The sequence below is a fragment of the Lactuca serriola genome, chromosome 3, assembly GCF_051521515.1.
Source record: "Lactuca serriola cultivar US96UC23 chromosome 3, Lser_US96UC23_V15, whole genome shotgun sequence".
NCBI lineage: Eukaryota > Viridiplantae > Streptophyta > Magnoliopsida > Asterales > Asteraceae > Lactuca > Lactuca serriola.
The window spans coordinates 54,372,591-54,394,760 of NC_136410.1; positions in this window are offsets into that span (position 1 = coordinate 54,372,591).

Genomic DNA, 22,170 nt, shown 5'->3' on the forward strand with positions numbered 1-22,170 from the left:
CTATACGGGCTTGACAACCCGCGCCTTGACTGTTAGCTACAGTCCACCATTTGGGGTGACAAACGTCATAACATTCCAACGCTTGAAGAACGTTGTGTATAGGCATTCCGAGTCAATAGTATGGTTATAAAACTCACATGGGATATTAAAAATACATTGATTTACGAGGTTTTCAAACACGTTGGTTATTTTACACTTACATACATTTTAGAAACAAACATTGGTCTTGAGAGAAGGCTACTTTTATACTAGTAGAAAATATAGGATTTTCTAGAAACAAACAAACAAGGACAAAACATTTCATTTCATACAAACCTTTGTCATTTAATACTTATGAAACTCACCAGCTTAAATGCTGATCTACTCTTTGAAAATTACTTGTATGTCCCAGGGATTCAATAATTTCAGGTATCAATATGCTTTTGAAGATGCTGCGGCTCCAGTCTAATCTCATATTTTGACATCATATTGTAATTGGTTTTGAACATGTAACTTTTGACAAATGTAAACTTTCAATTATATATATGATGGTTGTATTGCTTTCTTTACTATATATTCATTTGTTAGGTTACCACATGAAGTCATCCGCCCCCGAACGTTTCCGCCGTTCTGGTTTGGGGGTGTGACAGATTGGTATCAGAGCAATGTTTATAGTGAACTAAGTATATCGAACCACATAAGATATACAAACTATAAATGCTTAAGGGACTAATACTCACTGACAAAACATTTTCTTTTGTTTTTACGCTTGAGCAGCGTTACGTTTAACTTAAATTGTTAGTTCATTTAAGTACAAATATATGCATACAACAAATTATTTTCATTATTTTAACTATACAACAAGTATTTAGACAAGTTGACACTACAATTAAAACTCGATATATATAATCAGATTTGGGACAAATATAGCGTGATCAACTATATTTGCCCGAGATCGGACCAATATATATCGAGGAATGCCCGTAGTAAGCAACAAGTCAAAACTTACCAAACCGTCACAAGAATCAAACACAAGAATTTAAATACTATAGGAGTATTTGCTACATAAACTAGTTTAACTTACATGTTTTGCATGTTTCAACTTTATTCAATTCTTATAACCCTATTTCTCGTACAGTCAAATGGCTGGATTTCACCACCCTGGCGACCCCTACTTTCCCAACCAAGGCAACGGAGGATGGGTCGAAGATGATCCCGAAGAGGACGAGGAACCCATAGAAGTGGATGATGACTCCGGTACCGACTCAGAACCGGAAGTGATCAACCCACCACCCATACAACCTCTCGTCTTCGTAAGGAACTTTCAAGGACCGACTCCCGTCTGGGGAAGTCGTCTCCACCATTGGAGCCAACAACAAAACCTACGCCCTCCCTATGCCATGTGCCGGGACTTTTACGATGTCCGAGGCGGTGGTTCGGCTGATCGGGCACTCCCAGTAATGGTGGGTAAGCTAGCCAATCAGTCCTATCAATCCAGAGTTCAAGCTAGCCGGCTTCGGGATGTCAACGTGGAAGTACAGGTTCACACTTCCGACATCCGTAGGCTGGACAGAATGCAAGACAATGCTCAACTTCAAACCGAGGCATTCCAAGCGCAAATGATTGCAGCCCTCGCCGAATTGAGGGAACAGCAAGCTGCTTTTCATAGGCGTCTAATGGAGTCAAAGCAATCAGATGCGGAGTCAAGCTTCAAGCGCAACCTACGTCGCAAGTAGTGCTTGCAAAAATCTCAAATTTTGTTATAAGTTAGGACCTCAGCTAAAAGTCTTTAAATTTCTCAAACTTTGTAACCGGAGACCCTTATAGGGGTCAACTATTATATTAATATAAGTGGCACTATTATTACTACGTTGAGTATTTCTTTAAATCCTTGAAAAGTCATCAAGAAACCAAATGCTTGATTCATATTGTCAGTCTTACAAATAACTTCCATGCTTCTATTTTAAGACTCATACTATCATCTGTTGTCGAACTATAGCAATTTTGTTCATAAGACACATTCAGTTTCTATACTAAGTAATTATTATCGTTATCTTTTCAACCTATAGTTGAAGGATGCCTCTGCGTAGGAACCCAAGGCGAAACAACGGTGGGGAAGCACCTATACCACCACCACCACCTCCACCACCTCAATTTGATGTTGTCATGTTCCAAGCAGCAGTCACCGCAGCGGTAGCAGCTGCCATGTCACAGATCAATAATTCGAGTACTACTGGCTCGGGAACTGGCACACACCTATCCAACCATGGTGAGAGTCATGGGCAACCCCGAGAATGCACCTATAAGGACTTTACTAATGCCAAACCCCGGATGTTTTATGGAACTGGTGGGGTGATAGCTCTGAAGCAGTGGATTGAAAGGATGGAATCAGTCTTTGAAATCTGCTCCTGTCCCGAGCACATCAAAGTCAAATTTGCAACTTTCACCCTTATTGATAGAGCTTTAACTTGGTGGAATGGCCACGTTAAGGTACTTACCCTGATAGTGGCAAACTCCATAAGCTGGGAAAGCTTAAAAGTCATGCTGATGAGAGAATACTGTCCACGAGGAGAGATTCAAAAACTCGAGCACGAACTCTGGACTCTTGGAATGGTTGGTAATGACATCGCGACTTATACCAACAGGTTCTGCGATCTGGCAATCCTTTGCCCAGATATGACTGCTCCTGAGAGCAAGAAAATAGAGAGATACATTTGGGGACTGTCGCCCCAAATTAGGTCAAGCGTGTTAGCTTCAAAACCTGACACTTTTGAAAGTGCCAAGGAACTGGCACAATCTCTTGTTGATTATGGAGGTCATCAGAACTCAACGGTTGCTACACCAGAACCCCAAAAGGGAAACAACAACAACAACAGCAACAACAACAACAACAACAACAACAACAACAACAACAATAACAAGAAGAGGGTATGGAATAAAGGGAAGTGTGGGTCTTCCCAAGAATCCGCAAAGAGACAACTAGTTTCAGTGAATGCTGCCACTGTACCTACTACAGTCCCTACAAATCCCTACCCAACAAAGACTTATGGGGGTAATCTTTCAAAGTGCACCAAATGCACTTACCACCATCATGGACCTTGTCGGGAAATGCAGTGCTCTAACTGCAACAGAAAGGGACACACTGTCCGTTTCTGCAAGGATTCCGCAAAGCCGATCACTGAAGTCCCTAGTGCGGGTATAGGCCAAACCTGCTATGGTTGTGGGGAGGTGCGCCACTACAAGAGGAACTGCCCAAAAGCAGCAAATACCGGCGGGGTGGGACGAGTTTTAGCTATAGGCCACGATGAAGCTGTAGCTGATCCGACTGTAGTTGCTGGTACGTTCCTTCTAGATAATTCATATGCATGCATATTATTCGATAGTGGAGCGGAGAGAAGCTTCATGAGTCAAAACTTTATTCACTTACTTAAACCTAAACCTAGCAAGTTAGAAAAATCATTTACGGTAGAGATGGCCAATGGAAAAACCGAAAACACTAACAGCATTTACATGGGCTGTACGTTAACTTTAGACGGTCATTCTTTCCCAATCAATCTCATGCCAGTCCAAATTAAAAGTTTCGACGTCATAGTCGGCATGGATTGGTTGAGTCTTCTTCGCGCCGACATCATGTGCTTTGAGAAAGCAGTTCGTCTTAATCTCCCTAACAACGAAACATTAGTGGTTTACGGCGACAAACCAAGTACAAACCTTCGCATCATTTCGTGCATCCAGGCTCGAAAGTGTTTACGGAAGGATTGTCGAGCATTCCTAGCGCACATCGTCGATACGAGTCAGGAGCTGAAGGACATCAAGAACATTCCAGAAGTACGCGACTTTCCCGATATCTTTCCAGAAGAACTACCGGGATTACCACCACAACGCCAAGTCGAGTTCAGAATCGACTTAGTTCCAGGGGCTACCCTAGTAGCAAAATCGCCTTATCGTCTAGCACCAACAGAGATGCAAGAACTTTCCAGTCAACTTAATGAACTCCTTCAAAAAGGATTCATAAGACCAAGTTTCTCACCTTGGGGAGCACCGGTCTTGTTCGTAAAGAAGAAAGACGGATTGTTCCGTATGTGCATTGACTACAAAGAACTGAACAAACTTACCGTCAAAAACCGTTATCCTCTACCCCGTATTGACGACCTATTTGATCAACTTCAGGGAGCAAACTACTTCTCAATGATAGATCTACGATCCGGATATCACCAATTACGAGTACTAGAAGGGGATATTCCCAAGACAGCCTTCCGGACTCGTTATGGACACTACGAATTTGTAGTGATGCCGTTCGGATTAACCAACGCACCAGCAGTATTTATGGACCTAATGAATAGGGTATGCCATCCTTACTTGGATCAGTTCGTTATCGTCTTTATCGATCATATACTTATCTACTCCCGAAGTAAGGAAGAGCATAGTCAGCACCTACGAAAAGTCCTAGAAACACGGCGATCGGAGAAACTCTATGCGAAGTTCTCTAAATGCAAATTTTGGATTCGAAGAGTCGAATTTTTGGGCCACGTTGTTAGCGAGAAAGGGATACACGTGGACCCATCCAAAATTAAGGCCATTGAGAACTGGTCGGCACCAAAGACACCTACAGAGATTCGTCAATTTCTAGGTCTCGCCGGCTACTATCGCAGATTCATAAAGAACTTCTCTAGCATTGCGAAACCTCTTACTACATTAACCCAGAAAGGTGTGTCCTTTGACTGGGAAGCGAAACAAGAGAAGGCGTTCCAAACGCTGAAATAGGCCTTGTGCACCGCACCGATAATATCCCTCCCCGAAGGGATAAAAGATTTCGTAGTGTATTGCGATGCATCAAACCAAGGACTTGGTTGTGTTCTTATGCAGAGAGGGAAGGTTATCGCTTATGCCTCCCGACAGCTTAAGACACACGAAGTGAACTATACGACCCACGATCTTGAGTTAGGAGCAGTAATATTTGCTCTGAAGATCTGGAGACACTACTTATACGGAACAAAGAGTACTATTTTCACCGATCACAAGAGCCTTCAACACATTTTTAATCAGAAGGAACTCAACATGCGACAACGACGATGGGTTGAGTTACTCAATGACTACGAATGTGAAATTCGTTATCATCCTGGCAAGGCCAACGTGGAGGCTGACGCCCTCAGTCGAAAGGAATACACTGGTCGAAGGGTCAAATCTCTGACTATGACTATCCATTCCCACTTATCCACACAAATTAAGGAGGCACAAATGGAAGCTTTGCAACCTGAAAATGTGGCGGGTGAATCCCTGCGAGGAATGGAAAAGAATCTAGAAATCAAGGGTGGCGGAGCATATTATCTCATGGACCGAATCTGGACACCGAAACATGGTGGTTTCAGAGACGTAGTCATGACCGAAGCACACAACACAAGATATTCCGTTCACCCAGGTTCAGATAAAATGTATCTGGATCTTAAGAAACTGTACTGGTGGCCTAACATGAAAGCAGAAATTGCTACCTTCGTAAGTAAATGCCTTACTTGCGCAAAGGTTAAGGTCGAGTATCAAAAACCGTCAGGACTACTACAACAACCGGAGATACCAGAATGGAAATGGGAACGGATTACTATGGACTTCATAACCAAGTTGCCCAAGACGACGGGTGGACTTGATACCATATGGGTCATCGTCGACAGATTAACCAAATTCGGTCATTTCCTACCAATCAAAGAGACTGACAAAATGGAAAAGCTTACAAGAACTTACATAAGGGAAGTAGTGCGACTGCATGGTGTTCCGATATCCATTATCTCTGATAGAGATAGTAGATTCACTTCAAGATTCTGGCAGTCACTACAAAGTTCCCTGGGGACTAGGCTAGATATGAGTACAGCCTACCACCCACAAACAGACGGGCAAAGTGAGAGAACGATAAAAACTTTGGAAGATATGCTGAGAGCCTGTGTGATTGACTTTGGAAAGGCATGGGATATCCATTTACCCCTTGTCGAATTTTCATACAACAATAGTTATCATACAAGCATAAAGGCTGCTCCGTTTGAAGCCCTCTATGGTCGAAAGTGCAGATCCCCTCTGTGCTGGACTGAAGTTGGCGATACCTAGTTAGCTAGAGGACGAGTTCCTGAAAGCACTCTCACCGGTCCGGAAATCATACGAGAAACGATAGAGAAGATCGTTCAAATTCGTGAACGGTTGAAAGCCTCCAGAGACCGACAGAAAAGCTACGTTGACCAAAGGAGAAAACCTTTGGAATTCCAGGTAGGAGACCACGTTTTATTGAAGGTCTCACCATGTAAAGGTTTAATACGCTTTGGGAAGCGTGGGAAACTAAATCCAAGATACATAGGGCCTTTCGAGATTCTTGCTAGAATCGGCCCTGTGGCTTACAAACTTAACCTACCGCGTGAACTTAGTAACATACATCCAACCTTCCATGTCTCGAACTTGAAAAAGTGTCTGTCCGATGAGACTCTTGTTATTCCACTCGACGAGATCGAGATCAACGAGAGCCTCAACTTTGTGGAAGAACCGGTAGAAATCATGGACCGAGAGGTCAAACAAACAAAACAAAGTCGCATACCCATCGTGAATGTTCGCTGGAATGCCAAGCGGGGACCTGAATTCACATGGGAACGCGAAGATCAGATGAAACAAAAGTACCCTCATCTTTTTCTCTGATCCACTAGTATCTTTACTACTTTAAATTTCGGACGAAATTCCCTCTAACGGGGGGATGATGTGACAACCCGATATTTCAACTCTTTGTAATGACCTAAAAAGTCAAGTATTGTAACCACCTTTGAGTTAATAAAATTAACTTTGATAATAAAATGTCCTAAAAGTTTCTATTTAAATTCCTACTATGTTTAATGTCATTAAACCGTGTTCGTACGTAAAAAGAACGCCCAAATCCGACTTCGTATGTTAAAGTTATGATTTTTCCAAGTTCGGCATAGCAACAGACAGCTAAAAACTCGAATCGGAGATCGAGCGACTTTTGGCCGGAATGCCCTAAATGAGAATCGAAGGTCTCAACAATGGTAATTCAACGGTAAAAAGTCTGGCAAAAACCGACGTCAGATTTAGAAGTTATGAATTTCTAAAGAAATTCCTTAAACACGACAATTTAAAAATAAATAATAAAAATAATTTCGAAATTTGCCGATGGAGTCTAAACGAAAGTTGTAGAGCGTAATCTCACCTACGCGTGGATATAAAGACCATCGAAAATGGAATTCGTATGAGGAAGATATGAATTTTAGAAGTTTATTAATTAAATTAAATATAAATTTAATTATAAACTCTTGGTAATATCCGAAGAGGAGTCAGCAGATAAGGCCGAAGTACGCCCTGCGTACCCTCGTACGCCCCGCGTACTCAATGCTTAGGCCTCAGATCGTCCACGTCCCGGTCTATGCGAAGTAGCCTTGTCCCATCCGAAGTCTGAGGCAGTCGAGGACTCGGTCATGCAAGACGTACGCGTACGCCCCGCGTACCCTCGTACGCCCTGCGTACCGATGCGGTTCCAGCCCCTATAAAAGGGATGCGAGGGTTCCGAAGAAAGGGCTCCATTTCTCTCCTTTCTTGTGCGTTCTTGCCTCGTTTTCCGTGCCCGTTCTAACCCGAAGCCCCGGTCATTTTGCTCAATTCCCGAAGGTCGTTTTTACTCCCGAGATTCCCGAGAATCCCGAGAAAAATTCGTTTCCCGAGACGAAACTCTACCCGGTTTCCATCTCGCTTTCTTCAAACTTTCAAGTGAGTTCATACCCCTTAATTAACCTTTTAAATGTTCTATAAATGCTTTTATATGCTTTCAAGGGGGGGAATACAAGTAAAACACACGAGTATCATCGTGTGTTGTATAAAGAATTTTTATATGCTTTTATATAACCAAATCATATGTGATTTATAAACTTTATAGGGAACTCTCGTATATAAAATATGTTACAATAGCATTCTATCATTTGAAATACTAATTGTTGTAATGCATGTATAAACTAAACATTTTCTTAGATTATATGTATACTTGTCTATCTTAGGCTTTACAAAAATCTATACTTTCATAACAAGTGATTCCTTTTCTAGGTATTTCTAAACAAACGAGACCCACTTTTAGAAAACTATAATAGGTATAGTTTTATGAGGATATTGCTAACTTTTACATACTAGAAACACGATTTTCAAGAAGTCACTTTCATATACAAGAACAAACGAACATTTTAACACGAAAATCTGTTTTTTACCACGGTTTGTGAGACATTAACTTCACGTACGTTCGAGTACACATTTTAAGTCCTGTATTATATACCAGAATCCCTTGGAGGGGGAGCATGGTGTTTGTGTATAGATCTATACGAGCTTGACAACCCGCACCTTGACTGTTAGCTACAGTCCACCATTTGGGGTGACAAACGTCATAACATTCCAACGCCTGAAGAACGTTGTGTATAGGCATTCCGAGTCAATAGTATGGTTATAAAACTCACATGGGGTATTAAAAATACATTGATTTACGAGGTTTTCAAACACATTGGTTATTTTACACTTACATACATTTTAGAAACAAACATTGGTCTTGAGAGAAGGCTACTTTTATACTAGTAGAAAATATAGGATTTTCTAGAAACAAACAAACAAGGACAAAACATTTCATTTCATACAAACCTTTGTCATTTAATACTTATGAAACTCACCAGCTTAAATGCTGATCTACTCTTTGAAAATTACTTGTATGTCCCAGGGATTCAGTAATTTCAGGTATCAATATGCTTTTGAAGAAGGGATGCTGCGGCGCCAGTCTAATCTCATATTTTGACATCATATTGTAATTGGTTTTGAACATGTAACTTTTGACAAATGTAAACTTTCAATTATATATATGATGGTTGTATTGCTTTCTTTACTATGTATTCATTTGTTACGTTACCACATGAAGTCATCCGCCCCCGAACGTTTCCGCCGTTCAGGTTTGGGGGTGTGACACTTCGGGCATAGGATCGATTACATATGCTATAATATTCGCGTGTTCTAAAATTTTCCAAATTCCTATGGCATTAAGAGAGAAAAAGGATTGGAACTAGATATGAATAAAAGTGATTAATCAACTGTTAAGAGGACAATCTAGGGTTCGCTAAGGATTGATCGCTTATAAGCAGTTGGAAGTATAGTAATGGAAGGACCATACTGACATTATTATTATTAGATATGATTCTATTAATAATGAGTTGTCATATGCTAAATATGGAATTGTTTCCATATTGGGAATTGGAGTTTAAGAATCTCAATGTAGATTAGAAACTTTTATGCAAGAAGGACGTTCAAAGGAATGTACTTTGAATGTGAGACTTCATGTCTATGGAATTTTCTTGCAACAATCTCCAATAGAAGACCTTGTAATTTCATTAGCAAAGTCTTTGTGACTTTGGCGCGATGACATTACGAAAGAATCGTTGCATAAAATGTTTAAATCTAACATATTCTATAAGTGGCAAGAATTTGGTATTCTCACACTTGCGGTAAGGATTTGGAATTGTGAAATGATTGTGATTGAAAATGTTATTCAATTATACTATTTCACAAAGTAAGGACAATAGGTAAACATAGTGTGCATGCTAAGAACATAGGACAATCGTTGTTATAATTCAAGTAATAATTTGATTACCCGAAACATTATACAATCAATAATTTGTAATCAATATGGTGATTAAATAAAAGGAGTTTTATTATACTCAAAAGTTTGGGGCCATATTGGGTTCAATTATTCTTTTGTTTCACTTTGCATGTTTTGACTTCGTGAATAATAAGATTATTCGAACTTTCCATAGTCGCTCATACTTTGGGAGTAGGTATGAAAGAAGTTTGTCATGAATTGGTTTGTAGATTCCCTAAAGTGTATTAGACATAGCAAATGTTCGCTGCAACGTTCATGAGTGCTTATGAATATGATTTGAGCATTGGATTAAACCCATGCTCACTTGGATCGCTTCATGGATTTTATCACGAGTGATTGGTGAGATGGTAATATCTTATATTCTTGAAACCGAGATGTGTGAGTTGTATCTTGCTAGTTGGTTATGCATTGATAATATGTAAACGCACCAGTAACTTGGTGTTGTAAAACATATTGTTGTGTGTGATTCGATGAGTAAGTACAAGCGAGCATTGAGTCAAAGTTTATCCGTTCCTTTTACCCAAAATGGGATAAAACCGATATATTTGGGCTCCTAGATGATTTAGTGATGACACCTAAGTGCTTGGCCAAGCCGGGACTAAGTTGATTTGTTCAATTGTAGTCTGTTTTCATTCGTCATAAATCGAAAATCGGGAAACAACACATGAACAAATAGTATGATTTAAATCCATGTCTTAGTTCATACGATATCTAGAATGGAGGCATATATGATCCCTTAGATAAAGGACACGTTTTTTATAAGATCAAAGTTCGACAACGGTTTTTGAAAGCTACGAATGCTGATCAGGTCCCAAAGTGATACGCAATATAGTTATTAGACTTATCCAAGTGGGAGACTGTTGGATTAGGTGTCTAAGCCTGTAACTATTTTGGTATGTACTTGACCCGATTGTGAACATGGTCCTTTTGGGTTGCCTTCACCAAAGCAACTTGATAGGATGATTTGTGGAGAAAGAGATTAATTATGATTTATTAATATATTATATGAATAATATATTAAAAGAGAAATCATATTGTTTAATTAATATTAGTCAAAAATTAATAAGAATTAATTTTGTGGCTAAAAGACATTAATTAAATAAAGGGGGATAGAACTGTCAATTGTGTGATAGTTGGATATTGGGCTAATGGAGTTCATAGAGGTTGGAATGGACGAAATCTATGGGGAAATCCATGAGAATTCGTCCAAGGCCTCTAAGGAGGGAGTCCATGGGCAGCTTAGGGCCTAAGCAGTCATATTAGGGTTTCCTAGTTCAAACCCCCTAATAGCCTCGCTATATAAAGACCCCTAGGGCACCCAAAAATGTGGCTAAGCATTCCTTAGAGTTTCTTGGATGTTTTTTTGGTGCCTCCTTCTCCTCTCCTAAGTCATCCTCTTGCTCTTGGTGTTTGTGAGCCATTATAGGTGTGACACTTGTGACACTAAGCTTTTAGAAGCTGATTACAAGAAGGAATAGATTGTTATTGCTACATAACAATCAAAGGTAAGATCTAAACCCTATATTATGATAATATTGATTATTGTATGTTGTATCTATGGTTTATGGCTTTGGATGATTATTGCATGTTCATTAGACAAAGTAGATCCAAAACTTTAGGGTTTGCATGTACACCATAGGAATGATGTAGTGCTCAAAACCCATCACTTATGTCCAAGTGTTATGGGCTCCCCCATGGTCTTTCATGAAAACTTCACATTAACTATTAACATATAACACAACATATAACCAACTAGCATACCACATATCACTATATCAACTAGTATACCACATATCAAAAAATGGACCAGCCTTGGTGCCTTCGACCCATTGGTATGGTAAGGAGACTCACCTCTATCGGTTGAACCCGAAATATGCTCTCCTAACGGTCTGAAACCACCCGTGCTGAACAATAATGACATTAACCCAAAAATTAGGATTAACACGATCTAATTAAAGAGCCCAATTATCTATGCCCAAGTCCTTCCATAATGGTCCAAAAGTATTTCCTTTGATAATGGGTTTAAAGTCCATGTCCAAAGCTATTAATGGGCCATATGGCCCAATAAAGCCCAACCATAGCAACCATGACCCAAGACAGATAAATTGGACCACCAACTTAAAACATGCCGAGGCCCGATAACTGATTAAGGCTCAAAGGGCTTACGAGCCCAAACCCATCTGAGTGCGTACGCCTTGTGTACCACTCCTATATGATCAACGTACTGGATCCTTTAGTCGTACGAGTTGCGTACATGCCTCTACATGCCGCGTACTAGTCTGGCATGCATAAATGACCATTATGTTCTTAATGCTTGGGATATAAACATCAAGCTTCAGATCTGAGTCCACTAAGACGTTCCAAGGCATAAAGTTGGCAACTTTATGCCCTTGCATGCTCCATATGTTCCCAACAACCCATTATAACCCATTAAGACATTTATGTTGGCTTTTGAGCATTCTAACACTCATAAGGTGTACATGCAACCCTAGAAACCTTGGATCTATGTTTTACTATGATACATGCAAAATTGATTTTCCAAGGTTCTTAACCTATCTAGCATACCATGGGGAGCTTTTAAACATAAATGCTAGACGAAGAACATACCTTTTGTAGTTTGGATTCCTTGAGAGCCTTGTGAACCTAGCACCTCAAGTGTGATGCCTCAAATGTGTCACACTACACTACAACTCTTGGAATAGACTTGAGAGAAGTTCACTTACAACTCAAAATCAGCTAGCCCTCTGTCTTGTACAAGTAGTGCCAATTTTGCTAGACTAGGGGTCTTTATATAGTTGTGGCACAAGTAGGGTTACACCATGTAAACCTTAATTGTCATGGCTTTTCATATTCCATGATCCATGGTTTGTAACCTCCATGGATTATCCATGGAGCACCTTATGGGTTTTAGTCCAATCCATACAAACCATGGATCATTAGCCCACCATATAAGAATAGATTATTTACAAAATCAACCCCATATATTTAATTAGTCTCTTTTTGATCACTTAATTAATTCTTTGATCAATACTAATTAAATAATATTATTAATATATTAGAACTTATAATATATTAATAATCCTTAAGTGTCATTTCTCTCATTTCGTCTATCCAAGTGTTGCAATGCCATGCAACCCAAATGGACCATGCCAACCAGGTCAAGTACATCGCAGAAATAGTTATGAACTTAGACACCTAATCCAATAGTCTCCCACTTGGATAAGTCTAATAACTATATCTGCAAGAATAACTTCAGGAACCGATCAGCAATCGTAGCTCTTTCAAGGTCTCGCAGAATTGAGATGATGATGATACGCCATTTAAGATAAGTGATCATATAATCCTCTGTTCTAGATATCAGCCGGACAAAGACATGGAACAATGTCTTACTTATTGTCCAGCAGTTTGTTTCTCGATTTCCGATTTGTTTGACATAGAACTTATTTGAACACATCAACTTAGTTCTGACCGGGCCCGGTACATGAGTCAACACAAAATCATCGAAGGGCCCAGATATCGCTTCTAATCCAAGAAGGAACATATAAACTTTGACTCATATGCTTGCTCTACTACTTATTGAATCATACACAAAGACACGTTTTATAACATCGAGTTACCAATGCATTTATGTACAATCAATGTATAACCAACTCATAGGCAACAAGTCATATCTCTAGGTTTGAAGACTTATATGATATTATCGTCTCACGATCACTCCAGATAAATTCCATGAAATGATACCAATGAGCGTGGGTTGAATCCAATACTCAGAACTTATGAGCACTCATGAATGTTGCAACAATCCTTGATATGTCTCATACCTTGGACATCTACAATGCAGCTTCATGACAGTCTTGATTCATATCTACTTCCGACATATGGCCGACTATGGATGGTTTGAATAACTTAGTCATTCAGGAAGAGCGACTTAGTTATTATGGAAGTCAAAACATGCAAAGTGAAACACAAGAATAATCGAATCCAATATGGTCTCAGAACTTATGAATATAAATAAAACATCTATTATTTATTACCATATTGATTACCCATCATTCATTGCATACTGTTTCAAACTATCAACTTTATACATGAATTAAAAACAATAATTGTCCCATGCTCCAAGCATGTACACTACGGTTTTTTTTCTAAACACTAGTCATGCCATACACCAAGTATGCACACTATGTTATTCCATACATTAGTTATGCCATACACCAAGTATGCACACTAAGTTTGTCTTTGATCTTTACTCTGTGAAATAGATCGATTGAACATAATTCCAGTGATACTCATTTCACAATCCCAAATCCTTACCGCAAATGCAAGAATTCCAAATTCCTGACATTTACTTAAATCTGTTAGATTCTAAAATTATATGCATTGGTCCTCTTTTAATGATTATGCACAAAGTCACAAAGACTTGTCAATAGACATTACAGAGTATTCTAATGGAGATCAACTCCATGGAACCGAAGTCTCATATTTAAAGTTCATTGCCTTTGAACATTCTTCTTGCATTAAGTTTCCTAATCTTACACAGATTGAATGAATAACTTCCACCTATGGGAACATTACCATATTCCCCTTTTTACTATTACTCATGAACAAGATTTGCCTCTTTTCAGAATATGTCAATATGGTCCTTCCAAAATTAACACTATACTTTCAACTGTCCCTGAGCAACCAATCTTTGGTAAACCTTAGATTGTCCTCGACAATTAATTAATCAAATTATTCATATCTAGTTCTAGTACTTTTTCCCTCTTAATTCTCTAGGCATTTGGAAAATTTTAGAACAAATGAATATTATAGCACATGCAATCGATCCTATATATGAAGCATATGGGACACGATTCATAAATACATGATCCTAGACTAGTCTTTTGCTATAATATTTCTAATTCTATTTGCCAAGTTCTCATAATTCAGATTATTATAAGGGATGTCGTAATCATAATCGAATTTTAGAACGTAAATAATGGACCCATATATAGAATTTCCTTTTGTTAAGCCATTCCAACATAAAATCCATATATATATATATATATATATATATATATATATATATATATATATATATCCTTGACTAAAGATGATTAAAACCTCAATCTAAGCTTTTAGAATTGAAATGAAGTATAATTTACTCTCCCTTAATTATAGAAAAACAACTTTTTCCCAATTGAAACCTTTTATTTTCTATAATTAACATTGCTAACTTGCAACACTTATTATAATTATCATGCTCCCACTTGCATGATGATTATTAGCATAATACTTTACTTCCACTAGCTTTGACATGTACTTAGAAATCAGCTGGACTTCTAGAAATCAATACTTTATTGACCTTCTTACCAAAGTTCATATTTTCTGATATGAGATGCTTTGATATAACTTTATTAAAATCATACACCTTTCCTTAGATAGCACACATGTGTGTCTAAACAATTTTAGAACTATGCAAAGGGATGTCGTAATTTTAGTATCAATTGTTTAGACCTTTGCCATTTCTCACAAGTCCTTGTTAGTGTGTCGGTTAACCACACACGCTCCACTAACGACTTTGAGAATGAAAATATCACAATTGCTGTCTACTTAAAATCTACTTAATGAAAGCATTTCCTCTCCATCATTTTCATGAATCGGAGGGAAACCTTATGACACTTAGATTTTATGGTGTATGTGTTCCTATCCAGGTGAATTTGTCAAAACCATAATCACAAGACAAGGTTAGTGAAAAATCCAAACTCTTATGGATTGAACTTGTGCAGTCTTAACTTCTTGTCATCTGGAAGCACAAGGGTCTGCTATTGCTTCCAAGTTGTTATGCAACTAATTGATAACTCTTAGAACTTATATGCAAAGCCAACTTTTACTGGAATGGGCACAGAAATAGGAATATGTCAACACGATAGGTTATAAACCTCAAGTCGTGTGCTAGTGATAAACTATAGGTTTTTCTTTTGATTAGATCTAGAAGCTTTTCCAAGATCTTTAAGACTGCCACTACCCTCTTGACATATAAGACTCACTTGCCAAATATTGAAGAGATAGTGCGGATTCTTTATCAAGACAAACACTTCACACAATTGGCCCTAAGTTGGTCTCTGTTTTATCCAAAACATCACAACTTACCACTTTCAAATGTACAAGAGTAGGATACACTTTATTCTTACATTTGACTAGTGTTATAAACCTTTCTTTAAGATATGTCACTCAAGTTACAATCTTGGAGTATGACTCTAAGAATTGTTTTGGAACGAAGTATGACTCACCTTCTTGATTTAACCATTTCAACAATTCATGATTCCCCTTCTTAGCCATAAGAATGCTCTAAAATGTCCTTACAGAACCAATTGTGATATGGTTTCTTAATCATTAAGATGATCACTAAACATGATACTAAAGTACTCTCCCATCTTTTCAGATTTGAGAAACTTTTATCCTTCTACTTAATTTGATTCTTCTCATTCATCCTGCAAAACATTGAAAATTTTCCAATGTTTCAGAATTATACTTAAACTGGTAAGTATAACCATATTTACAAAACCTTAGTAAATCATGACGAATAATCTTATCGATCTTTTGTGATGGACTTGACCAGTGCACAAGAATGTGTACTCGATCCCTTAGTCCTTCATTTGACTCACATATAAATGTGAACAAGGAATTAGTCTTAATTTTCCAAAGCTGAAAGTTCTTATTCATCATACTATACAACTTGGATGATTCCAAGTTTCGGTCCAATTGAAACCTTGAGTGATGAGAATCTTTCCTTATTTGATAAATTTAGACACTACCACAAATAAAAGAATCAAATTCACATTTCTATTATTGCTAGAAACATATAAACATCAATTTTCCATAAAAGACATTGCAAGGAGATATAAACTAAAATAAAATCAAATTTTTATTTATTTATAAAATGCGGATTTTTTTTCCTTACTATGCAGCTTTAAATGAAAACTTTGTTGTTACATATTTCCTAGCAATCTATCATAACTCCTAAGTAGTAGCTCAAGAATCCAATCTTCGAACCATGCAATTGAAATCCATCTTCGCGATCAGATTCAACATACTCTTTCTTTAAGTGTCCTTCCTTTTGCTTGATTCTACCAAACACCAAAATGTAACCGAGTCACATTTTGTATTAAGAATCATCAATAAGGAACTTAACAAAGTTAGATAGTGGACTTACCTGAAGTAGAATCAAACTTTCTGACTAGACCTTCTCTCAGATCTTTCAGGTAGTTAGGGCAACTTTGCAACCAATGTCCCTTCCTTTTCGGCAATAGAACCATATAAACCCTTTAGGATTGGTACACAGGACTGTCTCAGACTTAGCCTTTCTCTTTACCATCTGGTCAACCGAGTTGACTATGGTCAATCCATTTCCATTGGGAAGAGAAAGCTTTCTGGATTTCCAATGTCACCAATTTGTCAATGTCCATGGTAGTTTGGGAAGTTGATCTACTAATCAAATTTGCTTTACCAGAGCTCCAAATCATTTCTGATTCAGCAGCACCAAGCAAATATATAAGATCTTTAAGGGTCATGTCATAGTCTTTTACATAGTAGTCCTAAAGGACACTCACTATGTGACTTAGAAAGTGATTGAACAACCAACTTTCTCAAGAATTTGACACCCAACTCTCCCGGCTTGTCAATATGTGACTTCATCTCCAAGATATGATCACACATAAACCTTTCTTGCCAATAGTGTAACAGCCCGGAACCCCAGGTGTTATTTATTCATATATTTTTGGTGTTTTGTAAGGGGACTCGGCGAGTTGGAGCTCAAACTCGCCGAGTAGGATCCCGGTTTTGGACGCGGGTTCGCGCCGGGACTTGGCGAGTCCTAGGAATGGACTCGGCGAGTCCATGCTGTTTAATGAAACCCTAATTTCCCGGTCCTGAGCCCTATTTAAGGGACCTTATGGCCTTCATTTCGGCTACCGTCGACCTTGGGAGCACCAGAGCAGCTGAGAGTTCTTGTGAGTGAGATAAGAGGCCATTATTCACCATTTTAGTGTGTATTTGCAAGAAAGGAAGAGGAAAGCCAAGCTAAGAGAGTTGGGGAGCTTAGATCTACTCCCATTTCGACAGAGGAAGCTAATTGAGGTAACATTCAGAGCTTATTCTCGTGTTTTTCTTGATATGGCCAAATCTAGGGTTTCTTCATGCCTTGTTTGCCTTGTATTTGGAGTATGAGAGGTCCCATGGGGAAATGGTACCTAGATCTGGACCTTAGTAGGTCCAGAGAGTCCCAAATGCTATGCTTTATGCCTTTCCTTTTGAGTGGGAGACTTAGGTTTCCATTTTAGATGTCATTTCATCAAAAGAAGCCTTGTAGGCGTTGCTTGGTAGCCAAGATTGAGACTTTACGTGATGAATGTGCTTGGGAGGGCTAGATCTATGAGTTGTTGGAGCGGATCTGACCTCAGAAGCGAGATTGAGTCAATGCATGGCATGAACTCGCCGAGTCCGAAGAACAGACTCGGCGAGTAGCATGAAGATTGTCCTAACCACTCAGCGAGTGGTCTTGCCGAGTTAAGGGATGACTCAGTGAGTCAGGGAGAATTAGAGAGGGTTGACAGGTGGACTGAGTCAAGTTGGAACTCACCGAGTTGTTCTTGAGACTCGACGAGTTGAGTCGTGGTGGCCCCGCGATTATGCCAGGTGAAACTCGTCGAGTCAGAGAAATACTTGACGTGTCAAGAGAGGATCCAAGGGAGTCAGTGGACACGTGTAGACTCGCCGAGTCGCCCCAGTGCACTCGCCGAGTCCGGTCAAAGTTGACCGTTGACTTTTGTTGACTTTTAGGGTTTGGTCAGCGATGTGGCCTTTGGGCCAAGAGAGGGGTAAAATGGTCTTTTACCCTTAAGAGGGTATCAAGAGAGGGTTGATCCTAGACTCGAGAGTTATATTCACGAGAGTATTTGCCTTATGTGTTAGGCGGTGGCAAGTTCGAGATTCAAGTGTGGGGATATTTGCTTTCTGCTTGCCGGGTGAGTCTTCTCACTATACTTTACCTTGAGTAGGTAACCAGAGTTATGTGACAGAGTATTTGTATGCTATGTGTTGTACTGCATTATTTCTATGTGATTTATGATGTGCATGTTTACAGAGTTAGAACCGGAAGGTTCCCAGAGTTAGAACCGGAAGGTTTACAGAGTTAGAACCAGAGGGTTCATAGAGTAGGGTCCACGGACCCACAGAGTTATAGCCTCGAGTGGCTAATATGCGTATCTGTGGTATTTTGGGGAACTCACTAAGCTTCGTGCTTACAGTGTTTTGTGTTATGTGTTTCAGGTTTCTCTCAGGATCACGGGACGGCACCGACTCGATTGTACACACCAGAGAAAGAGTCATGTTTTGAGGATCCTGGTTTATTATGCAAGTGAAAATGGAGTTATGTTTTGTAATTCGATTATGTATGAGATTTTCAGCAAAGTGTTTTTTTGAATTAAACGATTATTTTAAAATGAAAAATTGTTTTGAAATTTTCGGCGTTACAAATAGGGCTTGAGTGACCTTGAACTTATGTGTTAGGGTGAATAATTAGAAGAGGTGGAGGAATTGAAGTATGATTTTCATGATCCACTCACAGGACATCATCTTCATTTGGAAAGCTTATTCCAAGAGTTTTGGGAAGATCATAATTGTCTGAACCAAACATCTTTTGGGAGATATTCAAGATAGTTGATTTAAAGTCCTTAATATAACACCCAATATGAAATATTAAGGCTATGACCCAACACAATATTTTATAACTTGGAAGAGGGATTCCGTAATCCAAGCTATAAAATATTTGAAGGTAGGTGAATGACGATTCACCAATTTCCACCATGAAAAACGAAATAAATTATTAGGTTTTAATTGGATTTGAAACTCCTAGATCTTTTGAGATTCATTGAACTTTCAATGGCATGTCTCAATCTCGAGTGTGCCCTTCAGGTTTTATGACTGGGATGCCGAGGATCACAAAACAAGGTGTGAAGTAACCTTGCAAATTACTTGGTACCCTTAATGTAGTACCCTTTAATCGATGTGCTGGTTAACCACGCGCGCTCCATCGATACTATGATAAACATTAAGTTACCATTTGCCTACCTTGTTAAGTCCATCTAGTGTGCTGGTTAACCACACACGCTCTACTAATCGACTTAAGCAAAGTGCAAAGTGTAATTTCATGGGTTAGCATCTTATTCACATTTTCCTAAAGTAACTAAGATTGAGAATTATAAAAACATTTAGTTACTTTATATTCATCATTAATACTTTTAATGAAGGGAGAATTCTATTCCTTGTCCTACCCGTTCGGCTAACGACCCTCCACCGATCAAGGAAGCGGTGGGTGAGAGTGGACACCCATTAAGCTGCCATTTTATAGGCAGCAACCTTATACCCCCCTTATAGACCGACTTCGTGAATGAGGTCTACTAACGGTAAAACGACTTGTTCTTATACATATATAATTATTATTAACTTATAATATTATAAAGTATAAGGGTTGAATTTTTACTTTTAAAATTCTAGGGGTTGGAACTAAAGTTTTTAAAGAGACTTTACATGTTCCAAAACTTGAGGGCAAGTTTTGTAACTTTCAAAAATTTTCATCTTTCATAACTTATGAGTTAATGGTTTAATAAAATGAGAGACTTTTCATTTTATGTAACCTATGTGTTTCTTTAATGGACTTTAAAAGTGTGACTTTTGGTAATCCATAACTTGAGGAAAAATTATGGATTCCATTACAACACATAATGATCAAGAACTAAACTAACAAGCAAGTTACAAATAATTCCTCTGATCTTCTAAACTCACATGAACATGCATATCAACAATTTCAAGAATCATAAAATTAATCATATAGAACTTGAAATTTTGACAATAGCTATTGAAAATGGATTAGCATAACCATTACACCATCTAAAACAAGTTTTATAAGGCCAAAACAGTTTAGGGTAATGTTTCTAGTCCATTTTCAGCGGCAAAACTCGAAAATCTGCATTCTGGGACTCCTACTCGTCGGGTGCATGAACCTACTCAACGAGTAGGATGAGTTTAGTCATGCAATCGTCGAGTCCCCCCATGGACTCAGCGAGTTCATGCTACAGAGTGCATGAAAACTAAGTTTTTTTTTCACAATTTTGCATCAAGTATCAAACAAACAAGCCTAGGCTCTGATACCACTATTGGGTTTTGAGCATTCTAACACTCCTAAGGTGTATATGCAACCCTAGAAACCTTGGATCTATGTTTTACTATGATACATGAAAAATTGATTTTCCAAGGTTCTTAACATATCTAGCATACCATGGGGAGCTTTTAAACATAAATGCTAGAAAAAGAACATACCTTTTTGTAGTTTGGATTCCTTGAGAACCTTGTGAGCCTAGTACCTCAAGTGTGATGTCTCAAATGTCTCACACAACACTACAACTCTTGGAATAGACTTGAGAGAAGTTCACTTACACCTCAAAATCGGCTAGCCCTCTATCTTGTACAAGTAGTGCCAATTTTGCTAGACTAGGGGTCTTTATATAGTTGTTGCACAAGTAGGGTTACACCATGTAAACCCTAATTGTCATGGATTTTCATATTCCATAATCCATGGGTTTGTAGCCTCCATGGATTATCCATGGAGCACCTTATGGGTTTTAGCCTAATCTATACAAACCATGGATCATTAGCCCACTATATAAGAATAGATTATTTACACAATCAACCCCATATATTTAATTAGTCTCTTTTTGATCACTTAATTAAGACAAAATTACATAAATGGTCCTCATGGTTGACAAAATCGACCAATTATGGTCCTTATGATGAACTCTTTACACAGATGGTCCCTGTGGTTTCAAAATCTTGCAAAGACGGTCTTTTTCACTAACGACGTTAACTTTTTCAGTTAATTCCTATGTGAAATCACATATTTGCGCTTCATGTATAAGAACGCTTTATGTAATATGTTTCTACCACAGGGACCATTTATGTAATTTTCTCTATTATTTATTATTATTATTTTTTTTTTAATTATATATTTAAGGATTTAGATTTGTTTAAATTTATTGTTTTTATATATATATATATATATATATATATATATATATATATATATATATGCTAACATTTTTTAAATTTTTGCTCAAATTATTTTTTCTAATCTTTTTGACATTTTCTTCAAGTAAATTTATTAATGTTTTTCATTTTGACGTTTTATTCGAATATTATTTATTTATTATTATTTATTTTAACGTTGAGTTCGAATACATTTTTCAACATATAGTATGTTTATATTTATTAAAGGATTTCACGGCTATCGTAATTATAATTCGTAACTTAATTCACTTTCAGTTATGTTTTCGTTTTTTTTTCTTTTATCAGGTTATATAATTATTATTTTTTAATTCAAGTATTTAACTATATAAGGTTGTATAATTATTATTTTTGTAAACTAATTTATTAACATTTTTTATAAAAAAGTGTAAAATGTTTGTTAAACGTGAATATGATTAATATAGATTAGG